We start from the raw sequence: 9,753 nt of genomic DNA on the forward strand, positions 1-9,753 counted from the left end.
ACACACACACCTCTCATGGCGCTGTGGTTAGAGCTCTGGCCTGCCACTACGGAGGTCCGGGTTCGGCCCTCGCCCGGGGCTGAAATTATATCAGTATCGCAGCGCTGAGGGGTGTTACTCCAACTCTCGTGGGCGGGGAGTTGGGGGTGTGTGTGTGTGCAAGGTCATAGCATTACCCATAGATCGGACCTACGAGCTCTGAGCTCTCTTCCAGGAGGGAAATAGCTGTCGATCACGAGTCCAACACGTGATCCAAAGACCAAAGACCAAAGACCAAGTGAATACACACACACACACACACACACACACACACACACACACACACACACACACACACACACACACACACACACACACACACACACACACACACACACACACACACACACACACACACACACACACACACACACACACACACACACACACACACACACACACACACACACACTGTAAGAGGCTGGTAGATAGAGGTAGAAAATTGACCGTTTGTGTTGTTTTGTCTTTGTCTTTTCTTGGGCTTCTTTGAGGTTTTCCCTGACTTGTTTGTAAATGGTTTGCATACCTCGTTTGATGCAGTGTGTGAGGTTATCTAGGTTGTATAAAGGGGGGGGTGGTTGGTTGAAGATTTGGTAGGGTAGGCGCATTGGCTGGGCAAAAATGATCTCATGTGGGGACATCTTTGTTGCGGAATTGACTGTGCTGTTGATACTGGCTTGTACCTGTGGTAGCCAATCTTCCCAACTGTCCATGAGATCGTTGACCAAGGGTCTGAGGATCTCTAGGACTTTGCGATTCATTCGCTCAGTCAGACCATTTCCCAGTGGGTGGTAGGCAGTGGCGAAAGTTTGATCTACATTGTAAAGATGTGCTATTTCGCCCATTACCTGGTTTTTTAACTCTGACCCGTTGTCAGATAACATTCGTGTAGGAATGTTGTATCTGCAGAATATATTGTTAACTAAGGCTTTGGCTACCGTCTCTGCTGTTTTGTCTTGTAATGGGACTAGGATGGTGTATTTGGACAGATAATCGACTGCCGTGAGTACGTAATTGGAACCTTGATGGCTCGTTGGCATTTTCAGTAAGTCAATGCCAAGTGTTTCCCATGGTTCAGCAGGGAGTGGGATGTTCTTGATATGAAGTTGTTTTGGGTCAGGTCCTCTGAATTGGTTGCAAGTAACACATGAATCTATGTGTGTGGTTATATCTTTTTTCATATTGATCCAGTAATAGGAGTGCCTAGCAGTGTTTAGTGTCTTATCTCTGCCTGAGTGGCCTCCCATTGCACTGTCGTGACATTGACTGGATGACCCTTGAACATGGCCATATAGGTAGTCGCTTGTTTGATTTTCTTGGTGACAATTACTTAATTCAGCAGGTAAAAGAGCCAACAAGATATGGAAACTTACTCGATCTTTTGATCACTAGTCGCGAAAGCATGGTAACTGATGTAGAAGTCGGTGAATCTGTTGCAAATAGCGATCACAACCTAGTTAGATTCAAACTCCTAAACAATTTTAGAATAGATACTTGTGTTTCTAAAATACCCGATTTCAGTAAAGCTCAGTTCATAGAACTACGTCAGGAGCTTCAGCTTACAGATTGGGAGGCAAAATTAAACGAAAGACCTGTAGATCAGATGTGGGAAATATTTCAAAATACGCTCACTAAGATGATTCAAACTTACATTCCTTTTAAGGACAGACGTCCCCCAAATCAGGCTCGCCCAAAGTGGCTCGACAAAGAAACTGAAAAAAGTATTGCTAAAAAGAGACAGGCTTATAAGAAATATAAGTGCTCGGGTGCATCTAATGACTATGAAAGTTATGTATCAATACAGAGAAATTTAGAAAAGACAAAAAAAAAAAAAAAAACGACAGTACGAAATGAACATCGCTGAGAAATCCAAAGAGAATCCCAAAGAATTCTATAGTTACATTAGAGATAAAAAGGTTGTTAGGAATCACATTGGTCCACTATTATCTGCTGATGGTCAACTTGAATATTCAAATGAAGGAATGTGTAATATCTTAAACAATTATTTTAGCTCGGTATTCGTAAACGAAACACCTCAAGGTGAATTCCAAACTGAAACCTGTGAAAAGTCTAGGGTAAACTTACTCGGTACGGTAAATATAACAAAAGAAAAAATTAAAAGGTGTATAGACAAGCTCAAAGTTAATAAAACACCAGGACCTGACGGTTGGCATCCAAGAATCTTAAAGGAAATGAAAAATGAGATTGTTGTTCCATTAGAAATTATTTTCAAGAAATCCATCACATCCGGAGATGTCCCAAGAGAATGGAAGCTAGCTAACGTTACTCCCATATTCAAAAAAGGTGACAAAAAGAAACCAAATAACTATAGGCCTATTAGTTTGACTTCAATCGTAGGAAAAACAATGGAAACTATCATCAGAGATGCTATTGAACATCATTTAGAAAGTAACCGTTTGATAAATGACTAACTTACTCGAATTCTACAACACAGTTATCTCGAATTATGACAAAAGAAACAATATAGATTTAATATATCTAGACTTTGCAAAAGCTTTTGATACCGTCCCACACGAAAGACTACTTACTAAATTAGCTTTGCATGGAATAAGTGGTAGCCTATTAGGTTGGACTAGTAATTGGTCGAATGATGGAAAACAGAGAGTTGTTTTAAATGGAAAAACTTCTGGATGGAAAAGTGTTGCAAGTGGAGTTCCTCAGGGTTCCGTTCTTGGGCCACTTCTATTCATAGTATATATAAATGATACAGACCATGGACTAAAATCTACTGTTTCCAAATTTGCTGATGATACAAAACTGTGCGGAGTGGCAAATGATCACTCAAACCAATTAGATATTCAAGAAGATTTAGATAAATTACAGCAATGGTCTGAAAAGTGGCTAATGAAATTTAATACAAGTAAATGCAAAGTAATGCACATAGGTAAAAATAACAGTAAGTACGATTACAAGTTATTTGGAAAATCGTTAACAAAAGTGGATAGTGAAAAAGATCTCGGCGTAATTATCAGTAACGACCTCAAATCATCGAAGCAGTGTATTTCAGCCTCTGAGAAAGCAAATAAGATTTTAGGACTGATTGCGCGATCTTTTGATTTCAAAAGTCCATCACTCATTAACAAGCTATATAAATCGTTAGTTCGTCCACATTTGGAATATGCTGTTTCCGTATGGTCACCCAATCTCATTAAAGACATTGACAGACTGGAAAAAGTACAACGGCGAGCCACAAAACTGATTCCAAATATCAAAAATAAATCATACGAAAATCGACTAAAACATATGAATCTGTTTTCCCTAAAAAAGCGTAGACTCAGAGGTGACTTGATACAGGTCTTTAAGATTCTAAAGGGAATTGACAACATCAAAAGTGACCAAATTTTTACATTGAATGAGAATCAGACAAGAAACAATGGTCTTAAACTCTCCGGAAATAGATTCAATTTGGAAGTAGGTAGAAACAACTTTGCCAACTGTGTAGTTAATGAATGGAATAAACTTCCTGCACAGGTAGTGCAATGTAGTTCAGTTCGAAGCTTTAAGAATCATTTAGATAAATACCTAAGTAAGATGCTGTAATGATTATAATTTATCTTATATTATTTGTTTTTGTTTTGTTATAATTTGTCTGTCTGATTTTTATTTATCATTAGTTATATGTCAATTTATTATTATTTGCTATTTACCTGTTTGTTTATTATTGAACTATACCTATGCATTTATTTATGTATTTTATTTGTTATTTACATTATCATATTTTTATTTATTATTTTATTATTAATATGATTTTTTTCGCATCCGACCTAGATATGGACCAAAAGGTCTCCTGTCGGCATGCTCCGCCTTTGTAATCCTTTGTAATCCTTGGGGACTAGGGCTCTGGGAACGACAGTTACCACTTTGTCGTTTGTGGTTCTCCTTATGACTCCGTCGACCAGCTTGAGTTCCTCTATAGGGACAGGTGGTCGGGACTGTAAGGGGGTTCTTGAAAGGAGGTGCTGTTTTATTTGAGACCATGTCGGGTCATTATCCGTCTCATCTCTGAGTTCTTGCATAGGAATGCATGTTGTTTGGGTTATGGTTGAGATGTGAGTTTGTCTGCTTAGACAGTCAGCTACTATATTAGCTTTCCCGGCTAAGTATACGATCTTGGGATCGTAATCAAGGAGAGTTGCTTTCCATCTAGCAACTCTCCCATGTAAGTCTTTTGAGTTAAAGAGATAGACTAGGGGTTGGTGATCAGTGAATATGGTTATCTTGTAACCTAGGATAAGAAACTTAAAATGTTTCAGACCCCATATGAGGGCCAGGCCTTCTTTGTGTGTAGTTGAATAGTTACTTTCAGGCTTATTAAGTACTCTACTTGCGTAGGCTATGGGGTGCTCTTTGCCATTTGCATCCTTCTGTTGTAGGACTGCGCCTATTCCTTTAGAGGAGGCGTCGGTGTAAAGAAGGAATTCTTTCTTCATGTCAGGAAAGGTAAGGACAGGGGCTGTTGTAAGAGCATGTTTAAGGTTATTGAAACTTGTCTGTTCTTCTTCAGACCATTTGAAAGGCTCGCCTTTTCTTGTGAATTTGGTGAGAGGGGATGCAATTTCTGCAAATTTGTGTATGAAATGTCTGTAATAGGATGCTAGTCCTACGAAACTTCTCGTTTCATTTGCGTTTCTGGGGGTTGGGAAATTGTTTATTGTATCTATTTTATCTGTGGTGGTATGGATGCCTTGGCTATCTACCTTATGGCCTAGGAAGGTGAGTTCCGTCTGTAGGAATTTACACTTTCCTAGTTGGACTTTCAATCCTGTGTTTTTGAGTCTTTTTAGGACAATCTCTAGTGTGTGAAGGTGGTCAGTTTGTGTGGGACTAAAGATTATGAGGTCGTCTAAGTAGACGAATAATGAGACTCCTATCAAGTCGCTGAAAATGCGATTCATGAGTCTTTGCTGAGTGGAGGGGGCATTCTTAAGACCAAAGGGCATACGTTCAAAATGAAAATGTCCCTTATTAGTGGAGAATGCAGTTACGGGTTTAGATTCATTTGTTAATTCCACTTGCCAGAAGGCAGACTTAAGGTCAATAGTGGAAAATATCGCATTCCCGTTACCGATGGTTTGTAAGACATCTTGCATGGCGGGGAGGGGGTGTAGGTCTGATTGAGTTAGGTTGTTGACTTTCCTAAAGTCCACAACAGGGCGCAAGGTTCCGTCTTTCTTAGGGATCAGGAAGAGAGGACTGTTCCAGGGACTGTCGGAATGAGAAATTACGCCTTGGTGTAACATCTCTTGTACACTGTTGTTGACTTGGGTTTTCTTACTGTGAGGTATGCGGTAAGCGGGGGTGTATGAGGGGGGGGGGGGGTGATGGGGGGGATTTGGATGTGATGTTTGATTATATCACATTTGCCTAGGGGTTCACCTTCTAAGGCAATAGCTGATCTATTCCTTTGTAGGAGGGCCAGTAGCTTGTCATTCATCTCTCCGTTTGCTGATGTTGTGATTTGGTTGGGGTGGATAGGGGTGAGAGTTTGTGGTGGTCTTACAGTGCTGATGTGTTGTGGGAGTGGTTCCTGGATTGGAGAATTATGGAGATGGACTGAACAAATGTTTGTGTTCTTCCTGATTTTGCAATGTTGATCGGAGAGATTTGTTAACATAGCTAGGGTGTGTTTATTTTCTGATATTATATTCCAGGAGGACTCCAAGGTTATGGTATTTATTCTTGACGTATCTGGGTCAATTATGACATCCTGGTGTTCTATTGCTCCGGGTATGTATAGTGGAACTATTATGGAATGTCTAGGGGGTATGATGACTGTGTTAGACATCAGTGCCTTTGAGGTGACATAAGGGGGTGGTCGGAAGGAATAGCTGTTAGTGGGATTTGGAGTATTTAAGGAGGGTAAACATGAGAGAGGTTATGTGTCTGAGTCGGGTGTCTCAGGAACTGTTGACTCATTATTTACATCTCGGAAGGAGATTTTGTTGGTCTCAAAGTCTATCTTAGTTTTCCAGTCCCGCAAGGACTTTAATCCTATGATACCTTGTTGGTCGAGACTCCACTCATCAGCTATGTGGATTGATGTGAAACCTACTTGGGAATTGTTCACTTCTATATTTAGATCAATCATGTCGTGAAGTGAAATGGTGCTCCCTTCTATTAGGAGTCCTTCCATATTTGAAAATTGAATTTGGGGTGGGTCATTTAATGCTTCATAGAGTGCTCTGGGGATGATGTTCAGGTTTGTTCCTGTATCAACCACCATGTCAACTGTGAGTTAATCTAAGGTCACCTTTAGGGTGATATAGTTGTGTTGTGTGTGAGATATTCCTATGGTGGTTTGGTGCGTGAGGCTGGTACACGTTCCCCCAATCGGTGTTGAGTTGTGCGTGTTGTGTGGGAGGGAGCTGTTTGTCGAGGGATGGTGAGTGGTTTGTTGGTTCTCTGGTGAGGTTGTGGTTGTGATTTCTGTTGAGAACACTCTTCGTTGGAGTGAGTTGTGGTTTTGTGTAGGTTGCAGTATTTGCCTGGATGTGGTGGTTTAGATATGTTGGGAGGTCTGGAGGGGGGTGGAACTTGTTTGGTATGATGTTGCACTTTGCATTGTGCATCTGTGTGGGAGGTAGTACCATGAACTGAGCAAGGGATGGCGCGGTGTTGTACCTGCGGGTATTGTTGTTGCTGTGTTTGACACTGGGCATCGGTGTGGGAAGTGGTTCCATGAACTGAGCAAGGGACAGGGCGTTGCCGTGCCTGTGTTTGCATTTGTTGTTTCTGTATGCAATCTCTGGTGTTGTGACTTGTTGATAAATGGTAGGAACACCAGTTAGAAGGTTGTGCTGAATTGATGGGAGGGGGCTGCTGTGACTGAAGGCTATTTAGTGTAGGGAGATAGTGGTGGGTGGAGAGAGGGACATTGCAAGCGTTGGTGATATCTAGGATGTAGGTATAAGCTAATGGATTTCTAGTGTTTAATTCCCTTTTTGAGGCCTCTTTTAAACACTTTGGTGGGAGTTGAGAAAGATAAAAACCTATCTCAAAGAATGTGATTAGGTTTTCTAAGGTCATTACCTTTCGTCCAGTATAGTCAGTGTATACCCAAGGGCTATTATTTTCTAGGTCTTCCCTAACTTCTTTAATTTTGTTAGCAACAAAATCTTTTATATTTGTCTGTGTTTGAACTCTAGTGTTATTTAGGAAGGTGAGTAGGAAATTAATGTTGTTTTCTTGTTTGTTCTGAAAGACATTTAACAGGTGATATTTATAGTCATGATATGTGATTCCACTCGCGACTAAGCTGTCTAGCATTCGTGCTGTCGATCGGTGGTCATCCGATGCTTCTATTTTCTGACGGCATAGGTTTATTTTGTCTATGTCAGAGTAATGTTGGTTCTTTGAAAAGAAAAGGTCACATGCTGTCAGAAAGTCAGTAATGGATAGGCCGCTAGCTCGGGAGAAGGTTGGAATTTCGGTTAGAGGGGTAATGGTTTGGTAGTTGTTAATTATTGTAGGTTGAGGGTGTGGGTATGGATAATGTGGTGGGTTTGGGGCAAGGTTAGGTGGTGGTTGGTGGTATGGTGTGGAGGTGGGTTGACCAGATGGGAAGTTGGGAGAAGGAAAGGGAAGGTTTTGGTAGGCATGGGTTGCGTGATTGAGGGGTTGGTGTTGTGGGTGAACGGGAAGGGTGTTTGGGGGTGTCGGGATATGGGGGTTGGATTGTTGAGGGTTTAGTTGAGGAATAGCTTGAGCATTTGGTGTGGAGGGAGGAATGGGGTTGGAGGGGCGTTGTAGTTGGGAGGGGTTAAAGGGGTCTTCCTGTGAGGGCTCATTGTAAAAGGGTAAGATATCCTGATAATCCTCGTGAAATGTTGGATTATCTGCCTTAGGCGCGGCGTGGTCAGAGTGATGTGAGCGGTCATGGTGTAAGGATGGTTTGTCATTGTCATCCTGTGAAATTATTTGTTGTGGATCTGGTTCACTTTTGTTATGGTCAGAGTCATGTGAGGGCTTTTCTTCTTGTGATTTAGTGAGAATGCCATCTACTAATTTTTTGACTTTGGCTCTCGTTCCTGTAGCCATGTTATTGGTTAACTAGAGGTGAGGAATCTAAGTCGAATTGTTGAAGTCAGAAATATGTGGTACACATTACTTAAGGGGTGTATGTTAAGGTTAGATAAGAGAAGGGGGGGTATAGGGTGTCAACGGTTATACAGTATAATCATAAAATGGGTTTACATATGTAGAATTATGAAATTTATATATAGCATAATGTGGAACTATCATAAGATGGAAATACACATAGTAAAAGTTAATTATATATAATAAGAATAACTAGGGTATGGTAAAAATTAAAAGGATATATAATAAAAGTTGGCATATATGTTATTGGTAAACAATAATGTAGTAATTATTGACTTATTCTAAAAAGGTTGTAAATTATTTAAAAAGATTGAAATGGGGAAATACAAAGTGGAAGTATGCAGAAATGTTGTTGACTTGATGATATGGAATGATTTAAGTTATCAATAAAATAAAAAGTTAAAATAATAGTGAAAATGTTTTTAGTAGGCAAGAAATATTGTATGCACCAATAATTTGGGAAAATTATATCTAACACTTATTTATGAATTATTTTGTGAACTAATAGTTCAATCTAGTTTAACACTGTCAGAGTTGTAATGTTATTTATTTAACATGTAAATATTTTAGTTCTGATATGTAATCACGTATCTTATCTTACTTGGAAGATTTCGGTTGTTGATAGAACACTCGGAATTTTCTAACTGTAGACAGGTGTGGGTATACCATCAATTTGGGCTGTCACTGTCCGTAGATTTCTTGTTGTTACGTATGAAGATCTTGGGAAGGTCTCATTGGTAGTAGGGTAGTGGGTAGTTATAAGAGATCAGCGGTGTGTGCAATTACCTCTAGGTGAGGAAGCTTGCGGGGGGGTGCCTCATTGACGTTCTCGTAAAAAGGGAGAGAAGGCAGTATCAGGGGGGTTGGTTTTGATTGGTTATTGGTGGATTATCAATATTATCAAGTATTGTGAGGGGTTGATATATTATTTACCTTGTTTAGAAGTGGTTAGATAATTTGGAGTCGGTGATGATGACGTACGTATAGTGCACTGTAGAGAGAAGAGGCTCTTGGAGGGCAGTTAGAACTTGTTATTGTTGGTAGGGGATATCTTGTTGGGAGCTCACTGCCACCAGGTGGTTTGAAATTTAAATTTCACCACCGAATCGAAGACTGTGATGGTTTGAGTTGGTATCGACGTCTCAAAGGGAGTGGTTGGTGGAGGATGGTGTAGAGGGGTGCGTGTGTGTGACGAGATCTTTGCGGTGACGAGGCCTTGATATCCTTTCTTCTGGTAGGCGTGGCTTGAATGGCTGACGATTTTGTTCGGTTTTCTTCTCTTGAGACGTGGGAGCGAACACCGCTGCCGCCATTTAATGTATCCTCAACTGGTGTTGAGTAAATACATAACACAGAACTTAAGGCGGCGATACCAAACTCGTTGTAACTTCTTTTTCTTTATTAAAAAGGTTTACTGGTTCACAATTTCTTCTATGGTTTTACACAATGTCAATAACTTCCTGGTTCTATACCACAATGCACTATTTAATGTCTCTGTACGTATCATCGGACCGACTGCCCTGCTCTCTGGTGCATCTACTTTTTGTTCAACGGAAGTGCTGACACAGCAAAAATAGGAGGCGCCGGCAAACGTAT

Source organism: Oratosquilla oratoria, chromosome 3 (assembly GCF_046742065.1).
Source record: "Oratosquilla oratoria isolate Oo_2021 chromosome 3, ASM4674206v1, whole genome shotgun sequence".
NCBI lineage: Eukaryota > Metazoa > Arthropoda > Malacostraca > Stomatopoda > Squillidae > Oratosquilla > Oratosquilla oratoria.